The sequence below is a fragment of the Manis javanica genome, chromosome 11, assembly GCF_040802235.1.
Source record: "Manis javanica isolate MJ-LG chromosome 11, MJ_LKY, whole genome shotgun sequence".
NCBI classification, from domain to species: domain Eukaryota; kingdom Metazoa; phylum Chordata; class Mammalia; order Pholidota; family Manidae; genus Manis; species Manis javanica.
Genome location: NC_133166.1, coordinates 50,298,890 through 50,317,363, shown reverse-complemented (window position 1 = coordinate 50,317,363; position 18,474 = coordinate 50,298,890).

Here is an 18,474-nt window from a genome sequence, read left to right as displayed (position 1 = left end):
TCCTTCATGTAAGAGCCTACTTTTAAGGACATTTGTGTGTCAGGGGGAGTGAAAAGATACATTTCTTGAAAGCATGGTTAGCCAAGTGAATCAATCATACATGCAGGTACTAAGCGAAGGTGTCAGGGCAATGGTGTCTAGATGTTGTGCATGACCGAGTTGACTTCCTGTGCCCGTTCTGGTAGTTTGATTCTTCCAACCAACATGCTTCCTAATGCTGGCTGAGCATTGAGGAGGTGTCTTCATTTCAGGAGGTATCTCACATACCCCTAGAGTCTGAATTTTGCAGATATGACTTTAATGATATTATAGGGCCAGGGAAAGTCCTTGCCTGACCTTGAGCTCAGGTGTCTCCTATTTGCCTCACGTCCTGGCTTGCCTCACTTTAGTCCTGGCCATGTTCTCTTTCCCTTGGTCCCATAAAACATAAGCAACAGCACGAACCTCTTCCTGGTAGTCAGAGAGGAAAACTGCCTAGCCAGGAAGTTCTGAAGTTCCCCCTGATCGCACCATTTTCCTCTTCCATTTTCATCAATATCCAAAAGTCTAAGCTTTGGGTCACTTCCTAAAGCAAGAGGGTATTGGGAAAAGCATACAGGATTTGCAAGTAAAAGATATGGGTTAAAATTAGGGTTCTGGCAGGAAATAACCAGGGAACTTAGGCAAGTCAATTAATTTATCCGAGCCTAACTTTTCTTTCCTATAAAATGAGAGAGGATATCTGCCCTGTCTTTCTGCATGTTTTTGTGGATCAGGTGAAATATTGATTGAAAAATTATTTTGAAATTCGAAAGGCAGTCCTGTGATTATTAAGGGTAAACCCATTGTTCTTAGCAATGATGAAGTTATCTGTTCAATCCTTTGGATGCTGAAAAGAAGGGAAACAGCACGGGGCGAGAGCCTGGGTATATGGATCAGGACTCTTTGATCAGAAGTGAAAGAAGTCTAATTAAAATAGTTCAGGAAAAAAGTAACTTTCTGAAAGAGTATCACACTTAACTTAGAGTAGAACAAGGGTGGAATTGGTTCTTGGGGAAAACTGGAGAAGGGACTAAAATTCAACCAGGACCTCACTCTCCTCCTTGGAGAGTGTCTTTCTCTACTCTGTAGACTGTCCGCTTCCATGTACTGGGAACCTGGCTGATGCATGCTCCCAGTGTTCAAATCCTGCCACTCCCGCCACCCAGAGGAGGCTGATCTCCTTACTTTCAGTTTTAAACATTTCAGGGAAGGATGAATGGCTTGGCTGAGGCCAAATGCCCAGTCCTGGACCAACTGCCTGGAAGGCGGAATCCCCCAGAGGGACACAGAGCAACCACTTTTCCCAAAGTGGTGGAAACACCTGGGAGCAGCCCTCCAAATATGGTCCTCGGCAATAAGACCCCAACCAGAGAGCTGTTCAGGTTGTGCCGTGTGCTGTCTGCAAGGGCCCCGCCTGCCTGCGGAGAAAACCAAATGCCAAGTGGCTGCAGGAAGGCACATCATTTTTCAAAGAAATATACCCCAAAGGGGGCAGCAAAAGTAATCTTGCAAAATGTTAGTCTTTAATGAGAGGGGATGGGAAAAGTTTCCGCTGCGAGAAAGGATGTGCCCAGGCCAGAGAGGCCCCTTTCCGCCCTTTGGTCAGAGCCTGTGACTATTCCATTCTCTCACAGGCAAAACCGTTTCTACATTTCATACTGATGGAATGCAATGGGAAACTCAACTCAGCCACTAATATGAATGGGAGAAGTGGGAAAACTACAAACTGAGAGTTCTCTTCAAAAATGATTGCTCTTCCCAGTGTTGTTGGTGGCATATTCCAAATTGTCTGGGTTGTTCATGTAGAAAGACTGCACCTTCACTACGTACTGCCAGGCGGATTAAGTGGCACAGGACTCCCCTCGTCCTTCCTCCAAATCTGTTGGGTTAATCGTCCTCCAGCCCACATGCTTTAATCCTTCTCCACTGCTGGCAGCCACAGCCCCTCACACCATGGCATCATCTGTCTTTCCAATTCACCTCCCGCTTGTCTTCTAGTCTGTAAGTATGGACCTTGGTTAACTCCAAATATGTTCAACTGAGTCTCAACATCAAGCCTGTAAGTAGCTCTTTCCTCTGCCCTTTGCCTCTGCCTTTTCTGTTGTCCTTTATGAAGCCTTTCTTGGTTCCCCCAGATAGATAGGACTTCTCCTCTTCAGCACTCACCATACTTTATCGTAGGTAATATTTCACTTGTTGTATTCCATTTTTCCAAGTGAAAAGATCCATGAGAGGAGGTAAGAAAAAAAAAAGTGGTGGTGGTAAACACATGTATTTCTTACTGTGAAATACACTACCTCATACTTTAAGTCACTTAATCCTCATAACAACCCCTTTTACAGATAAAAAACTGAGGCCCTCAAGCTTGTATTAACTTCAGGTTCTGTAACACTGGGCGGAAATGCAATGTCTCATCTCTGAATCCTCTTGAACCATGTTTAGTAATAATGATGACGATGATGATTCCAGGCCTTTCACAGAGCATTTACAAGGCATCCTCAGCCATCTCACTGAATCCATACCACAGCCTGAAAGGTAGGCATGCTTATGGGTGACAAAGCTGACCTCAGAGAGGCTGAGTGTTTTTGCCTAAGGTCACACAGCAAGTAAGTGACGGAGCTGAGACTGAAACTCAGGGCTTCTGATCCCATATGTCATGCCTCCTCTGCTTAGCTCCTGTTGCCTGTGGTTCTGAGAGCCTTTCTAGCTCTTAGTGGATGGTGCTCCTCCTGGTCGCTGCCCCATGCAGACCCGTTTGAAGATCACTCGGTCACATTCAACAACTATCTAAACTGAAGTCATCCATCCTGCCTTCAAGCTTTTCTACAGACAATGAACCTTTTCGACCAACACAGGATGCCTGATGTTAACCACACAGAGAAATGCAAACTCAATCTGCTCACCTTTGAAGAGTCTAAAAGGTGTAGGATGTATATTTAACTTCTGAGCCCCAATCTTGATAATTTCTTAGGTAAATTTCTTCAACTGCCTGTCTTCAAGACTTTCAGGAAATTGCTAAGTGACACTAGAAATACATTTGCCTGTATCTAGAGATCTTTGGTGAGTGGCCTGTAATTTATCATTCTGAATTACAGAAAGCCTGGATATTTATAAAGATGTGTACAGCTTTCACAGCTATACACAAACAGTCCCAAACTAGAGAAGCTCTGGCTTGTCAGTAATGTCTAAACACTGACCCTGAAGAAATCACTGTGTCAGGTCATTTCCAAGGACAAACCATCTCTAAGTGTCACGCAAGAAAGTGCATTTTGTCTTCTGTCTCAGACTTAAGCAGTCAGAGGGAAAGAGATGGTAATCAGAGAGAGCAGTTGAGAATTCAGTGTCCGAAGTTAGGCCAGCAAGGCTGTGACCCCAGTTCCACCCCTTACCAGCTGTGTGGCTCATGTATATTGCCTAACTTCATTCACTGATTCAACAAATATTCACTGAGCATTCACTATGTGCCAGCCAGTGGTGTAGTAGGTACTGACACAAACGAGTGAACCAAAACAAAACTACCTCAGAGAGTTTCCATAGGTGGGCAAAATGGAAATAATTGAATCATCTATCTAATGAGGCTATTTCAGGATTACAACTCAACATGACACCTGGCTCACATTTATTACTACGAAGAATAATAAATAATGTTTTACCTTAATTCTAGATTTAAAAAAAACCAGATTTGTTCATCAGCCTCTCCAAATGCTGTTTTTCAGAAAATTTTTGAGGTCTTCCCTTGTTGGTGCTTCAGGCCCTCGGGGTTGGAAGCAGGGCATGAGGCAGGGCAGCGGGAGGGCCAAGTACATTCGGCAAAACCAGCCACGGTCAGAATTCACAAGGTGCCTTGGCATAGATATTCACAGAAGCTCTGCACTTCCAGTTTTATACTGTCTGCTGCTATTGTTTTATGTCTGGAGTTTATGTTTAGAGCACGATTAAAATTTTTCAAATGAAGCATTTAGCTTGCATCCCTGATGCTGGGGCTCACATTCCTTTTCCTTCCCCTTGCCCTCCAGGTCTCAGTAGTGGGGGGTTGAGTTGGACGGCCCAGTCAAGAAATCCCCACCTCCACCCAGGTCTGGGTATCTTTGCTTTCCGCTAGGCCCAAACCCAAAGCCCCCATACTGCCTCTGACCGACACCTCGCTGTCCCTTTCTCTCCCACTCACAAAGAATTACACATTCCTTCCTTTGTCTTTTTATCATGAGGAATCCATTTCCCAGTAGGATCTGGGGTTTGTTTCCTTGCCCCCAGTTTTTTAGATGGGGTAAAACAAGAAGCAGTCAAATCTTATGAGATTGCCAATATCAATTATTATTATTATATTTTTAATTAGGAAAATACCTTTATCATATTTGAAATGTTCCAATATTCAATGTAAAAAGCACTGTAGTGACTTTTTCACAACTTCACAAATTATAGAAAAATGATTATACACCTTCTTTACAGAAATCTGCCCCCAACCACCTCCCACATCAGATAGGGCGCCATTATGGTTGAAACAGGGCAGGAAGGAGGGGCACAGAATACAGCACATCGAACCCCAGCTCTCTGGGCTGCCAGAGGCTTTTCCTGCACAGGTAAAGCCAAGGCTGAATCCCAAAGACCTGTGACCCTCTAGAGAGGCTCAGTCCATACGCATCTGTGGCATACTGACGCAGGCCTCTGTCTCAAAGACTGGAGCCCACAGAGGCCTGCGGCGTGGCACTTGTGGCTGACAGGCCACAATCAAGGCAGCTTCATGAGAACGAGAACAGGAGGCAGGCCTGAGCTCAAAGCCTTTCTCTAAAACACGGCCAGGAAAGAGGCTGTAGACAGTGCCAATATCAATTATTTTTGACAGGAAGGAAGGAAGGAAGAGGCCAGGGCTGAAATTAGGTAACTACTCATCTATTCTGCTCTTTAATAATAATGATCATAGTTGACTGAATGCTTCCTCCAAACCAAGTTGTGAGCTGAGTGAAGTTTTACATACATCATCTCACTTAATCATCACAACCCTATGAAGTCCTCCCACACCTGCCACATTAAATTATTCCCCTTTAAAGATGCAAAAACTGAGGGTCAGAGTTGTTAAGAGATTTGCCCGAGGTCCTTCAGCATTTGACTGCAAAAGCTATGCGTCATCTGCCACTTAAGACGGAAGGGATTCAACAAACTGGAGTTGCCCATCCTGCCTAAGTCATTAGCATCAACAACTTCGACCACTATTTTATAATGCTGTATTTTCATAATACAGAATAATAATGCTCTAAGAAATTTACCAGAGTGCTCAATATAGGAAATTTGAAAGTTATATAACATATGATAGAAAATATTTTTAAATGATATTAAATCAAAGTTATATTAACATTTTGGAGTCTTTCTCACTATGCTCTTCTGCTTTATTCTGCTTTGTAACAAATTTGGAATTGTCTTATTTCTTATTTGACACTTGTCCTTTAAAAAGTAATTCATAGTGTGTCATTAGTATTGCCCCAAGTCATTAAAAATTCTCCAGAAAGTTTTTTGGTTGCATTATATTGATACATAAATATTATACCGTTATTTATTCAACTGTTTTACTCTAGTTGGAGAATTTAGCAGTTTTCAAGTTTTACTGTTATAAATTTGATGAACATTGCACAAAAACTCTGTTTTTAAAAAGCCTCCATGGCAGCCATGTGTGTCACCTAGAGGTAATTTCCCTCCAAGAAGTCTCATCATTTACATTTTCTGGTTGTTCAGTTATATTACCTCATACCTGCTGGGGGCTGATGCAGCTAGCCTGGGGTGTGAGCACCCAGACCCAAGACTAACAACAGGCAGAGCGACAGCACCTGCAGCCACTCCCTTCTTGGTGATGCTCGGGGTTCAGCCTGGTGAGCATTTCCCAGAGGAAGCAGGGAAGAGCAGAGTAGAGAGCACAATGGGATGGGAGCATGTATGTGCCTGCTGTCTTACATCTCCGAGGGCTCCCCACTGGCTGCCACAGGGACAGCTCACCTTGGCACCTGTGGCTGTCACCTACTGGGGCCCAGGCTCTGGACATTGCTCTTCCTGCAGCCCCCAGGCCTTTGCCTTCCTTTTGCAGCAGCTCCCTAGCCACTGAAGAGGAAAGAGAGGACAGTGTGCAAAAACACTTTCTTTTTTTTTTTCCTTCCTTCCTCTCCAAAACCTTATTCTTACAGGTGAAAGTCACTTTCCCCACTTAAAGAAGAAAGGAGGGGACTATGTTTTTTGGGACCAGGAGCAGGGAGAAGAAAGGACAGGGAAGAAGGTAGGAACACACTGACTAGACTACATTATTAGTTTTATCTCTGGCTTCATGCTTCCTCCCCTAAAGTATATATTTTTTCATATTTAAAATATTTTCTTCAACAAAATTTATTGAACACTTAGTATGTGCCAAGCATTGGGATTAATCACATGGAACAGAGTGGAAATGACCGAAGGAAAATTTTATAACTTTGCTCAGATTGGTGGCTTATTCAGAAATTTAGAATGTTGCCATTTATTGAGCATCTGTATTAGGCTCTTAACCTGGCACATTTAATCCTCATGATATTTCTATCACTTAGGTACTACTATTCACATTTTACATGCAAGGAAACTGAAGCCTCTAAAAACAAGTAATGTCTGAAGTCACAAAGCCAGGAAGTACTAGAGGCAACATTCAAACTCAGGTCTGTCTGATACCAAAGCCCACATCCTTTTCTCTGGATTATAAATAACATATAATTAAGAATGGACTGGTCCTGGAATATTACACTACACTGTGTACTTCAAGAGAATATTTGATATCCAGAAAAGAACAACTTCTATAAAAATGAGGTGTTTGAGAAAGGGAAATTTTTATCCTCTCCATATGATATTTACAAGAAACAATTTACCTTCAAATCACTTAAACAGCACTGAAATTCTACCTTAAGAAAAATTTGGTTTCTGAATGCATACCTTCTGCAAACCAGGTTAGAGACAGCGTCACTGAAAGTTTGTAGTAAAACATCGCCCTCTCCTGGACAGATGGACATCATACAATGAAGATAGATAACAAAGGCTGTTAAAGTTAGAACACAAGTACAATTACGTGCCCAGGAACACGGTGGAAAGCTGTTGTTATCACTTATCAGGTACATATCTTACTCTTCAAAGTGACTTCTCGGAATTTAAGCAGGAAAATATTTTAGAACTGGCAGAACTATAATTTTCCATTTGTTTTTATGGAGGTGGTTGAGTGCTGGGGACAGAAATAGGTAAAATCTTTAACCACTAAACCTACTGTAGGTAACATAATAATAACTATTATAATAAACTATAATAATACCTAAACTATCAGTATCAAATATCTCCAATGCATCGTGAATGGGGGAATTTCACATGTATAAAATGATGGAGAATGAATATAGTGACTATAGGTCAGCATTTACACTTTGGAGTCAAATTGACCTCATTTGATCCCTTGTCTTCCATTTATAAACTATGTGACCATCGGCAAGTTATTAAATTCTTTGAGCCTCAGTTTCTTCACCTGTTGACTTATAAAAGTAGCAGCTTAAGTGACATAAGCCAGAGAAAGACAAATGCCACGTGGTGTCACTTATATTTCAAATTAAAAAACAAAAACAAAAATCAAACTCTTAGAAACACAGAGTAGAAAAGTGGTTTCCAGGGACTGTGGGTGGGGTGGGGATGGTAAAAATAGGGTAAGTTAGGTAAAAGGGTATGAACTTTCAGCTATAAGATGAATTAGATCTGAGAATCAAATGCAAAACATGGTGCCTATAGTTGCTAACTCTGTATTATACAATTGAAAAAGAAATGGTAGCAACTAGGATGGGTGGGAAGATGAAATAAAGGTAGTATACTGCTTAGAGTTAGCGAAATGATTTTATTATTAGTTTTATTATTAGTTCTATCCCAATTGTTAATTGTATAGCATTAGCTATTTCAAGGTTTGAAGCACTAAAGTCAACAATGTAGAAATATAAAAAGGTTTTTTTTTTGAATTGTCCTTATTTTTACTAAAGTTTTGGCTAACAGCAAAGGTTTAATAAACCAAGTATTTCTCTAAATTATCCAAATCTGACAGCTACATGCTTTTTCAAGGATATCAAATATCCCTACAAAGATGTTTTGAACAGAAACCTCAGAAGTATGTGAACCTATGAAATTCATGGCAAAAACAATCTATACTTTCTTATCTAATTTCAAAACTGAAAAAATGGCTTGAAAATGAATCAATATGGTAGAATATAAAAAATAAGATACAAGCATCTAAATATCCCTATCATAAGGGATTGAGAATATCCAGCTTTCTAAAATGCTATCGGGTATCAGGAAGTCACTATACATTTACTTTTTTGGCACTATTATCATTGGCAGTGACATATACAAAATGCCCCCTCTTCTGGTGGGAACTGCTGCTTCATTTTCCCCTTCAAGTACAGGATTACATGTTCTGTAAAGGGCAAAAGAGAAGAAGAATGAAGCTATTAAAGTTTGAATTTAACTTTGCTAGCAATGTATTATAAATCAAAAATTTGAGGCAATTATATACCTTTAATTGCGTGACAAGTTAATTAAGTCAGACTGAGCCATTACAATTTTGGTCATTTAATTTAGGAATGTGTTTCAACTATGAGACATAGGATTATGAAGAGAATGCTCCTGGTACTCAGTTTTCAAACACTAAGTAGCAAGTAAAACCAACCAAAATACCAAATATTGTTATTTTAATAAATCTCTTATTTTATTATGGAATTTCAGACCCTAGTGAGAAATTACCACAGTCCATTCTATATTCGTTCTTCAAAGAAGGTTGACTTACAGTCCATAAGAACTGTACAGTGAGAAGATTCTGCAAGGATTTGGAGGAGGAATAAAGATGTGATTGTAGGTCACAGATGCTTGCTCTCCTTCCTGAAAACATACGTATGTTCAAAGGACATGATGTGTGTGTGTATATATAACAAGGGTGTGAGTTCTAAATGGGCCGTTTTTCCCCTGAGCTCTGGTGGTTTTTATCCATAGATAAATAGAACTACTTCTCCATCTGTTCACTACTTTGTATTCACTTAATGAATACTCACTTAGAGAAAATTACTGGTTCATGTAACTGAAAGTCCAGGAGAAAATTATGGGCTCATGTAACTGAAAGTCCAGGGTTGGTTGACTTCAGACATAAATGGATCTAGGTCCTCAAATCCTGTCTGTTTTAGTCTTTGGCTTCTGCTTTTACTATGTTGTTTTCATTCTAAGGCAGATTCTTCTTAAGTGGTATCTAGATTAGCCACCAACAGATCCAGTATTAAATCGAGAAGCTTAGCCACCCTCATTAAAAAAAGAGCATCCCTAGTTCCAGGAAAGCTGATGTTTATTGGCTTTGACTGCACTGGCTAGTCATGCTTCTACCCTTAAAACATTCACTAAGGCTGGGGAGACCCTGCAGTCTCAAAGGCCAGGACTCGGTGGTGTGGTCCACCACCAAGTGAGGTCACCACCACTGGAACTACATAGACTGGGAGTACAAGGCTTGTTGCTGAGAGGCAAACTTCAGAGCTGACACCAAAAGGGAGAATTGATACTGGGCATGCAGAACACTATTGTGCTTTAATGGGGGTGGTGTGGAGGCAAAGTAAAAAGGAACAAAAACCTAAAGCAGATTCAAGAATGTCCAGGGAAGAAAGAAATGGATTTGAGAATGGAGTAAAAAATGACTGAGCTGTATATTCATTGACTCACCAAAGGCCATGAAGAGCAAAAAAAAAAATCTAGTGAAGGGTTTATACTCTGTTTTAGAGCCAGGACCTTTCTGAGAACCAATTTGGAATGGAGCTAAGGGCTTACATGATTGTGGGGGCTGGCAAGTCCAAAATCGGCAGGCAGTCTGGGGACCCAGGGAGGAGCTGATAATGCAGCCGAGTCTGAGGGCCGTCTAGAGGCAGAATTCCTTCTTCCTTCAGTACATCTGTTTTTTTAAGGCCTCCAACTGATTGGATGGAAGGTAATGTGTTTAATTTGGAGTCTACTGATTTAAATATTAATCACACCTAAAAAATACCTTCATAGCAACTTCCAGACTAATATTTGACCAAAAACTGGGTACTATCACCTAACCAAGCTGACACATAAATCAACCGTCATAATTACCCACTTGAATTCTGAGTGATCCCCATGCTGAGCCTGAAAAGACCTGGCTTCCCAATGCTCAGGCCAAAGCGCAGAGCAAATATCTGGGGTGAGGCCCTAGTAAATGTACTTTCTGATGTTCCACAGGTAATTTTTGTGGGCATCCAAGGTTGAGAACTACTGTTATAGAGCAGTAGTTCTTCAAGTGTGGTTTCCAGACGAGCCACTTCAATCTCACTTGCAAAGTTGCTAGAATTATAAATTGTCTACCCCTGCTGCAGACCTACTAAATCAGAAAGCCTGGGTTTAACCCCAGCCCTGCAATATGTGGTTTATTTAGCAAGCTCTCCAGATGATTTTGATAGATGCTCAAGTTTGAGAACCACAGGTGTAGTTCTCCAACAATACAGTGTGAATAGGTGCAGGACTCTATACGTTACACATCATCTCTTCTCTTCACTAGAAGGGCAAATGTTATTAGTATGGTTCTTTGAAAGAACTAACTCCTCATTAAGGTTTTCTTAATTAATAGAATGTTTGACATATACATGCTAAACTAAGAGGGATCTTTACTGTGTGGCCAAGCTTCATTGAGCTTGGGTACTTTCAAGATACAACGAATGAACTAATTTGACAGCAGCTCTTCTGACTCAGTGGCATCTTCAACATGTTGCCCCCAAAGTGTTTAAGTATAGAACCCTAGGGCCCCATTACAGTGCCTTAACTTTTCTGTCATTTCACCTCTCCTTGCACAAACTGCTGAATTACTTTGTCTTGCCAATGGGTTTCAGCCCTGGGCAAGTTCACTATGGATTCAGTGTGACCAAAGAAATGACAGTAAAACATTCTTGGGGTGAAAGGGTTATACCCATCTTTATTTCCACAGTGGTAGGTCAACCACTAAAATCCTGTTCACTCAGAGCAAGTCTGCACGCAACAGGCCGGTCTCTGCCTGCAGTCTCTGTCCTTGGCGCTGCCACCACTCCAGCCTCTGCTCTGCTCTCCTGCAGCCTTGGAGCTGTGCCACCACGTTGCCCAGAGCACTGAGCAGGACTCTCTATTACAGAGTCAATAACAACACATTGCCCACACGTGTGTAGTAAGCCAGCCAACCAGGGCCAGGAACCTTCATTTTATCCACAACCCAACTTTATTTCCATGGTAGCAGGTCAGTCACTAAAATCCCATTCACTCAGAGTGAGTCTGCATGCAGCAAGCCAGTCTCTGCCTCTGGGCCTCTCTGCCTGCACAGCCGTCTCAGTGGGTCCTGGGCGCTGCCACCACTCCAGCCTCTGCTCTACTGCATCCTTGCAGCTATGCCATGTCACCCAGAGCACTGGGTGGAGCTCTTTATATAGAGTCAATAACAACGTATTGCCCACATGTGTGTAGTGAGCTACTGGACCAGGACAAGGTGAGAATCCTGGTGTGGGGAAGTTGGGGTTCCTATGGCCAGGATCCTCACTGAACTTAAACCACCTGATGATGTAACTGGCCTGTTGTGGGGCTACCACTTCCACACCTTTAGACAATAAGCTATTATTGTGCTGTATAGAGAGCTCGGCCCAGTGCTCTGGGTGGAGGCAGAGACGCTAGTGCTTGACCTACTGCTGGGAGAACAAGCTGGGTAATAAACCCTTTCACCCCAAAGAACGTTTTGCTGTCAATTTCTTTGGTCACGCTGAATCTATAGCTAACTTGCCCGGGGCTGAAACCCATTTTCAAGACACTGGGCACTGGAACCTTCACTTTATCTACATGCCCACATGTGTGTAGTGAGCTAGTGGACCAGGGAAAGGTGAAAATCCTGGCCATTGGAACCTTCACTTTATCCACACTTGTCCTTATCTTGTTTAAGTTCCTGGGGGAACTTGATTGCCTCAGTTAATCACTGCATCATTTGAGCAGTGTTTCCTTAACATTTGCCCAATTTATAACTCTTTTGGCCAATATGAAGGTTGGCTTTCCTTGGGTCAGGTATCCCACCAAGCCCAACCAGTTGGGACCAGAGGAAAATGAAATGCAGAATATTAAAACTCTCCTAGGGCCATTTCCCAAAGGTGTAAGGAGCCTAACATAAGTTGTGGGTATGTCACACAGAGGGAGGCTTGGTTTGTTAGAGATGTTCTCTGACATTTAGATCTATCTGTAATTCTTTGACACAAAAAGGCACCAAGGAGGAAGTAAGTCATTTGTTCAACTGTATCTTTTGGGGATGAGTTGGAAACTTACTGGAAAACTTTGGAAATGTTTCCTTTTCAGTATTTTGTCTTGCCAATGAGTTTCATCCCCTGGCAAGTTCTCTATGGATTCAGTGTGACCAAAGAAATGATAGTAGAATGTTTCTTTGGGCTGAAAGGGTTTATTACCCGGCTTGTTCTCCTGGCAGTAGGTTGAGCACTAGTGTCTCTGCCTCTGCCCAGAGCACTGGGCTGAGCTCTCTATTAGTGCAATAATAGCTTATTGCATATGGGGTATGGAAATAGAAGCCTAGCAACAGGCCAGTTACATCATCAGGTGGTTTAAGTGCAGTGATGATCCTGGCCATAGGAACCCCAACTTCCCCACACTCCACCCCTCCAGGATTCTCACCTTACAATCTACACGTTCTCAGTCTTCCACAATGGTCCCTTGTGAGAAAGCTGGAGCACTCTAACCAGATTCCACAACAGCAGCAGAGGCTAACAACAGCCTAGAGATAATGAAAATTAAGATACAAGATTTTGATACAGGTAACAAAAATTATAATAATCCTCAAGCCAGAGGAGGTTCCCAATCCACAAAGACCTTAGGGATGATAAGACACACGTGTTAATGACACCAACATAGGCAAATCTTGTCCATCAGGTAGGATGCAAGGGAGTGGTCCTGTGATAGGACTATAGCTGGAAAGGGGTCCCTTCCGGGTCTAGTATATCATACTTTCACTCCTTTCCCTGTGGGGGTTACTGAAGGGTCTATATATAGTGCTACTGGAGGTGCATGCACTGGCCATAATGATAAAACAAAATTCCTTGGTAAGATGCTGTGACTTTCTGGCTGTTCAGGATATACTATTGTGACCTTTGGAGTCCACTCAACTGTTATTCCAGGAATACACAAGAGGCCAGCTTCCAGGCCTTGTCCCCAAGGTGCGGAGAGCCTGCCATCATTGGTCCATGTGTCGAATGGTCCAAAGCCATGTCCACTCAGTGGAATCTCTGGGGTTCATTGCAGTTGGTGCTGGCAGCAAGATGTTATTCTGATGGCTGAACTTCTGTTTTTTCAGTGATTCTTCCTTGGTTTGTACTTGCAGTTGTATAGGGGAGGCAGCCATATATGTTAACGTGTCTACGGGGCTCAGGGCTCCCTTTTGGGGTCTCTCATTCAAATGCTGTACTACGGTTCATAAGCAGACTGACCATCTCTGCATACTATTGATATCTGACTTTTGTCTTGATTTTAACAAGCCATTGTGCCTCTCTATCATGCCTGCTGTGGTAGGATTGTATGGCACATGAAACTTTCATTTGATTCCCAGCTGTCACACTCATTCTTGCAGTGTATGTCCAGTAAAATGGGTGCCCTGATTACTCTCAAATCAATTTCCTATAGGAAAGTCTTTTTGTGGCCGAATTTAAGAATGCCATGAGCCATATTATTTTGGAAAAAAATATTCTTAATTGCCAGCACCAGATTGCAGGGCCTATATTTTATGCATAAATTCTCTTCATACAGTCTCATTCACTACACCATAAATGACTAGACGCTTGTTATTTTTTAAAACCTCGTTTACCAAATAGGAGAAAGAAAACCTCGAGTAATCGTTTTCTCCAGATCATTTCAGATTGGCACTCTAGACTCTTTTTTTTTTTTTCCCCCCCTCTAGACTCTTTTTTTAAAAAAATAACTGTTCTGCGCAGCAATCAAGTTTGAGAAAGACAGATGCACCCCTATGTTTATCGCAGCACTATTTACAATAGCCAAGAATTGGAAGCAACCTAAATGTCCATCGGTAGATGAATGGATAAAGAAGATGTGGTACATATACACAATGGAATACTACTCAGCCATAAGAAGTGGAAAAATCCAACCATTTGCAGCAACATGGATGGAGCTGGAGAGTATTATGCTCAGTGAAATAAGCCAAGCGGAGAAAGAGAAATACCAAATGATGTCACTCATCTGAGGAGTATAGGAACAAAGGAAAAACTGAAGGAACAAAACAGCAGTGAAGTTACAGAACCCAAAAATGGACTAACAGGTACCAAAGGGAAAGGAACTGGGGAGGATGGGTGGGCAGGGAGGGATAAGTGGGGGGAAGAAAAAGGGGGTTATTAAGATTAGCATGCATGGGGGGGAGGGAGCAAGGGGAGGGTGGGCTGCACAACACAGAGAGGACAAGTAGTGACTCTACAACATTTTGCTAAGCTGATGGACAGTAACCATAATGTGGTTGTTAGGGGGGACCTGATATAGGGGAGAGCATAGTAAACATAGTATTCTTCATGTAAGTGTAGATTAAAAATTTAAAAAAAAAAAAAAAAAAAAAAAAGAAAGAAAGAAGGAAAAGGGGGATTACTCCTTAACAGGATAAAACTATTGGTAAATCAAAGATCAACGCATGCTTTAAATATCCTTAATGTTGATCACTTAAAGGGTGTCAGATGATCAGCTATGGAGGTACTCTTTTCTGATAATATTCCTTTCTCTTAATTTAAAAAAAAAAAAAAAAAAAAGCAGTTACTGTGTGCTGACCTCCAATGAGTTCTGCACAGTGGTATAGAGGGCATGTCAAAGTGTGGGCAAAGGGTCTGTTTGTTTCTATGCAGGAGATCAAGGCCTAGCTTGGATACCCAGAAAATGAACTAAGATACGATATGAGGAGGAGCTTCCGGCATCAGCACTCTCTGGAGGACTTGTGCCGGGGGATGATCATCAAAAAGCCTCCACAGGGATTCGGACGATGCTGCGGTTGTGGCTGCATCCAGCCCACCATCTCCTGGACTTGCCATAAGAATGAGGAGGGAGATGTCTAGGCTGGCATGTGCATACAGTGAGACAACGAATTTGACCGGATCTGTACTGTTGGAACTCAACCAGGAGTTGGGAGGGGTGCAAGTTGTAGCACTCCAAAATCTCATGACTATAGACTATCTATGGTTAAAAGAACATATGGGATGTGAACAGATTCCAGAAATGGGCTGCTTTAATTTGTCTGATGGTTCAAGTACAGTTGGACAATATCCATCATATCATAGATAAATTTTCACAAATGCCTAGGGTGCCTAAATGGTTTTCTTGGCTTCACTGGAGATGGATGGTAATTATAGATTTGCTTTGTTTATGTCACCGTATTCCTATTATGTTAATATATGTGTGCAAATTAGTTAGTAGTTTAAAACCTATACATACTTAAGGTACTATACAAGAAGATATGTCAAAGAAATAATCAATCCTCCCAAGTTTCCTTCGTATGCTACATCTATAGCTTTTCTTCTTCCTTCCTAATTACAACCCTTAAATAGAATTCGTGCCTCATATCGAATTTACCGAGTATCATAATTCCTCCAGGTGGTAAAGATACCTCAAGACAAGTGCTGGGCATAGAAGCCACAGGGCATAAACCTGCAAAGAAGTAAAAAGCTAACCTTTGCAAACAATATGGCTTCTCTCTCACTTACCAACTTTACATTTCCCTGTATGGCCCCGGAAGATGACTGGTTAGCCAGAGACGGGTAAGATTCCTCAAGGGAGGAACAACCTAAGACAGGCACAGTCGCAGGGGGCCCATCAGGTGAGAATTTGGGGATCAACAGAGGTGAGGCTCAGAACCTCACCCCCCCTGCTTTGAGAGAAATCTTCTGCATCCGTGGATGTCTTGATGCCCTTGTCTAGCCTGGATTAATACTTAGTCCATAGGCACACACCTGATCATCTGATCATCTACATTTGCCTTCTTACAGCACTAAACTATGTTTTCTACCTTTATCTTGCATCTACCTACCACTTCAGCATTTTATTAAAAATAAAAATAATAATAATAGTAGGAGAAATGGGGGATCAACATATAGATCAAGTACAAAAATCAAACGAATATTCATATTTGACCTGATTGTTTATAGGTCATATTGCATGATCAAAACCGAAAGTTTCTGTGATGACTGCCCTTGTACTGTTCACCATGTAAGAATTTATTCACTATGTAAGAATTCGTTCACCATGTAAGAACTTGTTCGTTATGCTTCAGAAGATTGGAGACTGACGAGAATTAGGCTTGAGATGGATTAATGATTGTACATTGAGCGTTGACCCCCCTATACTGAATTTTATTGTTGTTAACAACCATTTGATCAATAAATATGAGAGATGCCCTCTCAAAAAAAAAAAAAAAAAAAAAACATTGTATGACATTCTGATGGTGTACAATTATAGTTGGAAGAAACTTGAGAGTTTTTCACATGTTTTGTTAACATCACAATGAGTTTTCTTGATAAATTTTTTAATAAATTTATATTTTTTCAAAAAAAAAAATAACTGTTCTGATTCCACCATACTAAGTTCAACCTAAAAAGAATTAAAGTCCAATCCAAATCAAAAGGCTAACCTTTGGGGAAGGCATGAGATTTGAACACCTTAATGCTGCCACAATTCACTGAACATCTCTCATTTTACCTCTCGTACTGCCAAAATTCAACTTGTATTTTACTCAGAACCTTGCAGAACCCATTTACAATACCAATATTGCCACTATTGCATACTTTATACCAACAACCACCTTAATTATTTAAATAGCTAAGTAAATGCTACCTTCAAGTCCAAATCATAAATTTGGGCTACTAGAATTAGGATAATTAAACCCAAAATTTAATTTGCATTTACCAAATTGTTCAATATAGCTGACTGGTTGGTAACAGGGATATTTACAGCTGTAGCACTCACACGCTGAATGGTTTCAGGTCTCCTTTTAAAAAAGCTCATACTCTTTGATCTGGATTTAGATCAGTTTACAACTCTGAGCCAATGTCTGATTTTTACTTTATTTTATTACAGTAAAATGAGCCCTTACCTCAAAATGTATCTCTGAAAAGAAGTGAGTAAAGAAAGTATCATCAAGCATGTTTACAATGAAAATCATGAGCCCAAAGCCTTTGTGTTTTTCAAGTATTAGCTGTTGAAGTTGGGAGTATTGGAACAAATTTAGCAATGTTTGCAAACATTTTTCAATAAATCCATTTGTTTTGAACCCATACTCTAGGAAGATTATGGCAAAGTTTAATAAAGCATTTGCTTGTAGTGGTATGAAAAACTTAGCTTTTAATCATTAAGTGTGAAAGTAAAAATGCCCTCAGGGTTTTAAGGGGAAAATATTAATACATTTTAGTTGTGCCACTTTATTAAAGGGTTGTAATTGAACTTTCAATTGCACTTAAAGATGGAATATTATTGAACCAGCTGAATTTATCTGGCAAATCTCCCTTATCTTCTAGAAGTTAAACTAAACTATCTTGGTAAGATTAATTAATTCTCACAACTATGACATAAATAATCTACAAACTGGGATTTATTTTCCATATAATTCTATTATGTCTTTCAAATAATTGTTTGATTTAAAAAAAATAGATAAAAGCATTACCTTTTCAAGTCTGTCCACTTTATAAAAGTAAATTAAAAGGAACCCAGAAGTGCTCATGTGTATTTTCATATCCTCATTCATATTCTTAAAAAATGAAAGCTAACATGGTTGACTACTCCTGGGTAAGACCAAGGAATATTAGAAAGAGAAGCCATTCTACTTTGAGGATTTAAAAGAAAATCCCACTTCAATGTAATTAACCTTGTTCATAGTTTAATTTAGCAGTGAAGAGATTAAGCATTCAGCAGTAGCAGCAGAAACTTTACTTTTTGTGAAGACACCAGCAGATGTCAGCAAAAACTAAGGCAATGTGCAAGGACTTTAAGCTATTGCTAGCAGCGTAACCCTAATGTAAGTAGAAAATCTCTAATTACCAAAGCTCAGTTGATTTAAGACACCTCAGTTTTCTACATTGTTACTCAACCAGTAATTAACTTTTTGGAGGTGGGAGGGGTGGGAACCAGGGGCCACAGCGGGACCTGACTTTTCAAGGTAACAACACTGGAAAGAACTGAACTGCTCTGATTTTGTTCAACAAAACCCCTCTACAATACTATATAACAAACCAAACTACACTTTAGACAGCCATCCCCCCTAAAAAAAAAAAAAAAAAAAATCAAATGTTTACAGAATGCTCATACTACCCAGGCATTCCAATATACATTCATGGGTTCTGAACATAGAATATTTTTGAATACATGAATGCATTTTTCTAGGGCGGTAGTTCG